The sequence below is a fragment of the Eschscholzia californica genome, unplaced genomic scaffold, assembly GCF_041429995.1.
Source record: "Eschscholzia californica isolate CP2 unplaced genomic scaffold, dmEscCali1.0.p SCAF_6, whole genome shotgun sequence".
NCBI lineage: Eukaryota > Viridiplantae > Streptophyta > Magnoliopsida > Ranunculales > Papaveraceae > Eschscholzia > Eschscholzia californica.
The window spans coordinates 9,207,656-9,213,778 of record NW_028238483.1 but is presented as its reverse complement, the minus strand read 5'-3'; positions in this window follow the sequence as shown (position 1 = coordinate 9,213,778).

The following is a 6,123-nucleotide window of genomic DNA, read 5'->3' as shown; positions in this document are numbered from 1 at the left end:
AGGTCTACACCCGCAAGTGCACGGGTGCCAAGTTGTAATAAATTCCGGTAAGACCGGTTCGTTCCTCAGAGACTTAGTCAAACTTAAATTCTAACTTGGAATCTAACTTGGTTTTGATGATATAATTCAGATAGAGATAACAAATAAAATTATGATATAAAATTCAAGAAATGGAGGAACCTAGGGTTTTCGAATCCGTCATTCTAACAATTCTAACGACGATTTATCATGATTTAATTAGCAAATTCTTTATATAACTCAGATTTTAGTCCATGAATGGTCTAAAAATCCGGAAGATTTTATCATGAAAAACAATAAATATTATTAACAAATCATATCGATAAAATTAATTATGAAGAACTTCATCTAAAACCCTAGATAAAAGATTAGTTACTCGTGGACATTATATAAAAAAATTTGGAAAATAAAGTAAAGAAGGAAAAGAGAAAACAGGCTTTTTCTTTGCTGGAAACGGTTTCCTTCTGATTTTCCACTGGTAGCCAAACGCACCCTCGGGGAAAACGATTTTCTCGTCTTCTCGGAAATGGATTCCCTGTGGGAAAATTATTTCTCACCTATTTTCTCGTCTTCTCCAATTGATTTCTCTAACCTTCCTCACTCTACTGTTTCTCTTTCTCTTTCTCTTAATATTAGAACTCTCTGTATTCTCTTTCTCACTAAGAAAACAGTAAATCAAATAACAAACAATAAGCAAAATCCGAGAACAACTTCTTTCTATAATTTGTTTTGCTTCTCACTCTCTCTTTCTGTAATCGCCCTCTCTCACAAAGAAGGAACAAAAAAATGGGAAAAGAAAAGTAAAAGAACACGAGTGATGATGATAGATGAATCTTGGTTTCTGTTTCTTTCTCTCTCTAAACCGTGATTTACTTCTCTCTCTCTCTAAACTGTGCTTTCTTGTTGTAAGCCGTGGAATGATGTAACGCCTTTCCTCCCTCTCTCGCTTTATAGAAGTCATAAGATGAAGAAATAATCCTCCAATCTTTCTTTCCATACTAATCTCCTTCTCGGTTGTGAAGTTTCTATTTCTCTGTCTTCTTTCCCAAGATCGAATCCACTCTTTCCTTCTCGGTTTGAGATCCTCTCAATTTTCTCTATTCTAAACCAGCTCACACTTTCCATTTCTAAAATCTCACCTCCACTGTTTAGAAAAATCATCTTGGTAATCTTTCCTTCCCCCTCTCTGTTTGCTTTCATTTAAAACAAAACTTTCTCTTTCTCTCTTTGAAAATAAATCAGTGGAGAAATAATGAGATAAGAGAGAAAGATTACCAAATCGTGTACCGCTGAAAAGGAGGACGACTTTGCTATAACGGTGGTATATCAAGAATAGATGCAGAGGCCGTTCAACCGCTGAGGTGAGCACGTTGTCACGTGTACCCCTTGAGATTCCCGCGGGTACACGGAGGATCGGGTGTGTGCTACACCGAATCTTGGCCCTTGAAAATTCCCCGCTTCCTCATTCCTTGCCCGAACGTGTCCCACTTGCAGATCGTGACCATCCATCTGATTCTTTGTGCATACGCCGTGTGTCTCTCACTGATTTGATGTATGCTGACCTGAAGTCAATTGATTTTGACCTAAAGTTTGACCTTGTCTAACTTTCTCGTCCGGTCTCCGATTTGACTTTCGCTTTCGTTGTTGGGTTCGTCTTGGACTCTACTTTCATCCAAGTACCACAATTGACCAAAATATACAGCCAACTTTGATCTCAAAATGACCAGAACACCCTTAGCATGCATTTTTCCCTTTTTTATCTGTTTATCGTGCACAATTCTTCAGAAGGCACCTGAGAAAGAAAAACAAGCAAATCATCAGAGTAACAGCTCGAAATGGACTAACTAGCCCGAGTTAAGAGATTCAGATGGGACATTTTCATGTCTCATCAAACATCCCCAAACTTAATTTTGCTAGTCCTCGAGCAAAACAGAAAAATAAACGAAACCCATTTCACCACTTTCGTAGGGAATCACGATTGGACTTAGCCCGTGCAACAAGCCGTTAAACCTCTAAGTTACCCTAGAGGACGAGTTTTGTCTCGTGAGGGTATCCAGTGAATATACCCACAAAATTCAAGAATTTCAAAAATGCAGAAGGGTTTATTTATGATGTGGACTAAAAAGGTTTATCCGGTATATTTTCGAAAGTTAATAGAAATGAAATCAAAGTTGACCAAACCATACAAAGGCTAAAATTCCCTTCACTAGTAATCAATACCTAAAGTGCACGTGACCAGCCAATTTGAGGATCATTTCGGTTCCAAACAGACAAGACCTCGATTACCTTCTCAATAAATTTCGCCTCGACTACTGACTCACGGTCATACACTCAAAAATTTAAGTCACTCATAAATGTTTCACTCAATGTGCGAGTATGAGCATGAAGATAAACTCAACACATTACAAAAGACGGACTAAATTTTTGGTAAACGACTGATCTCATTGAAAGGAAACAACCACTAATACGGAATGAGGAGGCTAACCAACTCTTCTCACCTGATCAACTATCTAACAATGCTTCCTAAAGGTCGATAGACACTGATGATGTGACTAGAACTCCCGAGAACTCGACGTCTTCAAATCTTCAAGAACTACTTCAAGGGATGAATACATAAACAAAACTACACAAACACTTTTTTTCTTTGATTTTTCTATTTCCATTTTTCTTTTCTTTTTTTTTCTTTTTTTCTTTTTTCATAGGACACATAATACATAGATCACTTTCTTGGTACTACTCTTTCCTTGGGTAAAACTCTCTATACTTTGCTTCATGCCTTATTCTCAGGGTTCTAAATGATGGACGAGGTTCCTATCTTCCTCTAGTTGACATTGTTTTCAAGTTTCCAGACTACAAGAGAAAGGTTTGCTTCCCGATGACATTCCTAGTGGTTGTAAAATTTGAACTCAAGAGATCAAATGAGTTCTTCTTTCAATATTGCGAGGTTGAGTAGCTCTTCATTCCACTCAGAATTAGCTCAGAAGAGATCACTCAAAATGACAAGAAAGGCTCAGAAATCTCACATAGGTTAAGTCTCCACTAATGATCAATTAAGCTCTCTCAGAAAAGTCAACTCTTCACCTATCTAACACTCACATGGCTAGTGCACAGATAACTTCAAGACTCGAAATTCATGGAAAAACTTTTAGCAAACGGATAGTATGACCAACTAGACTCTATGACTATTAACAAGCAAAAACAACTAGACTCACCTTTTCAATCCAAAAAATTGAAAAATTTTGAACCCTTTTGAATTTTTGAAATAAGGACTAAAAATTCAATCCCCTATCCCCAAACTTAAACCGAACATTGTCCTCAATGTTCTGAAGAGTATGCAAAAATAACAGGATGTAAGGAAAGATGTTACCAGATTCAGAAGTCTTATGCATGGGTTGCCTCCCAGAAAGCGCTAAGTTTACCGTCTTCAGCCAGGCGAAACTGATCATAGCAGATCAGTTTAGATAGACAGGATCTTCGATAGAAACATCCTCTGTATCGTTTAACATCTCTAAAAATGGTTTTAACCGTTGTCCATTCACTTTGAACACACTACCATTTTTGTCTTCAATGTCGACCGCACGATAAGGATAAACAAACTTGACTGTGAAAGGTCCTGACCATCTAGAACGGAGTTTCCCAGGAAATAAATGCAAACGTGTATTATATAATAAAACTTTCAGACCCGGTGAAAATGTTTTTCTTAAAATATTTTTATCATGAAACATTTTCATCTTATGCTTATACAACCTAGCACTTTCATATGCATCATTTCTCAACTCCTCCAACTCACTGAGTTGCAACTTTCTCTCTCTACCTGCTTTGTCAAGCGAAAAATTCAATTGCTTGATAGCCCAATATGATCTATGCTCTAACTCAACAGGTAGGTGACATGCTCTGCCATACACTAGTCTATATGGAGACATTCCAATAGGGGTCTTAAACGTTGTACGGTAAGCCCATAGTGCATCGGTTAGTCGTAAAGACCAATCCTTCCTATTGGTGTTAACCGTTTTCTCCAGAATGCGTTTAATCTCCCTATTCGACACCTCGACCTGACCACTAGTTTGTGGATGATATGGGGTTGACACTTTATAGGTAATACCATATTTATTCATTAAAAGCTCAAACTACCTATTACAAAAGTGTGTGCCCCCGTCACTAATAATTGTCCGCGGTGTAGCAAAACGTGAAAGTATGTTTTCCTTCAAGAATGTGATCACAACTTTGTGATCATTCGTTTTGGAAGCAACCGCCTCTATCCACTTTGACACATAGTCAACTGCAATTAGGATGTACAGATTTCCAAATGAATTTGGGAAGGGACCCATGAAATCGATGCCCCACACATCGAAGACCTCAACTACCAAAATAGGATTAAGGGGCATCATGTTCCTACGTGAAATGCTTCCCAACTTTTGGCATCGTTCACATGCCAAACAATATGCATGGGTATCCTTAAATATAGACGGCCAGTAAAAACCACATTGTAGAATTTTGGCAGCCGTCTTTTTACTTCTAAAATGCCCTCCACATGCATGATCATGACAAAAGGAAATACTTTTCGATTGTTCCTCATCAGGAACACATCGCCTAATGATCTGGTCGGGAAAATACTTGAACAAGTATGGGTCGTCCCAGAAGAACCGTTTTACCTCGGATAAAAATTTATCACGATCTTGCTTGGTCCAGTGTTTGGGTATTTGACCAGTAGCAAGATAGTTCACTATATCAGCAAACCAAGGTAATTGGGAGATACTAAAAAGTTGCTCATCAGGAAAGCTCTCTCTCATGGGTAACTTGTCTTCTACAGACTCGACTACAAGTCTAGACAAGTGGTCTGCTACTAAATCTCGAAACCCTTTTTGTCCCGAATTTCTATGTCAAATTCCTGTAGCAGTAGTATCCATCTAATCAGCCTAGGTTTTGCATCCTTTTTAGAAAGGAGATATTTTAATGCAGCATGATCAGAGAATATAATGACCTTAGACCTAACGAGATATGATCTGAACTTCTCTAGGGCATACACTACAGCTAACAACTCTTTTTCAGTGGTAGAGTAGTTTAGTTGTGCATCATTCAACGTCTTACTGGCATAGTATATTACGTGAAGAAGTTTATCTTCACGTTGACCTAACACGACTCCAATGGCATAATCAGATGCATCGCACATGATCTCAAATGGAGTACTCCAGTTGGGAGATTGGACAATAGGGGTTGAAGTAAGCAGAAGCTTGAGTTTCTCAAAGGCTTCTAAACAAGGACCATCGAAGACGAATTTGTTCTCTTTTACCAAAAGATTACAAAGAGGTCTAGATATCTTGCTGAAATCTTTAATAAACCATCGATAAAATCCAGCATGTCCTAAAAACGATCGAATATCTTTGACCGTTTTAGGGACTGGGAGGCTTTTTATCAACTCAACTTTTGCCTTATCTACTTCAATGCCCTTTTCAGAAATGACATGCCCTAAGACTATTCCTGAGCGAACCATAAATTGACATTTCTCCCAATTGAGAACAAGGTTCTTCTCTTTGCATCGAACCAACACGAGTGTGAGGTGATGCAGATATTGATCGAATGATGAGTCAAAGACTGAAAAATCATCCATAAAGACCTCGAGAAACCTCTCTACCATATCTGAAAATATGCTCATGATACATCGTTGAAATGTAGCGGGTGCATTACACAACCCAAAAGGCATCCGACGATAAGCATAAGTTCCAAATGGACAAGTAAAAGTGGTTTTCTCTTGGTCTTCAGGGGCTATTGGAATCTGATTATAGCCAGAATAGCCATCTAAGAAACAGTAGTAGCTATGCCCAGCTAGTCTTTCTAGCATCTGATTAATGAAAGGAAGAGGAAAATGGTCTTTCCTCGTGACCGTGTTCAATTTCTTGTAGTCAACACAAACACACCACCCAGTGGTCATCCTGGTGGGTATTAACTCATTTGACTCGTTCTTGACTACAGTAATGCCTGATTTCTTGGGTACAGTTTGAACAGGGCTGACCCAAGTACTATCTGAAATAGGATATATGATACTCGTACTTAACAATTTCAGGACTTCAGCTCTAACAACCTCCTTCATGTGAGGGTTAAGTCTAC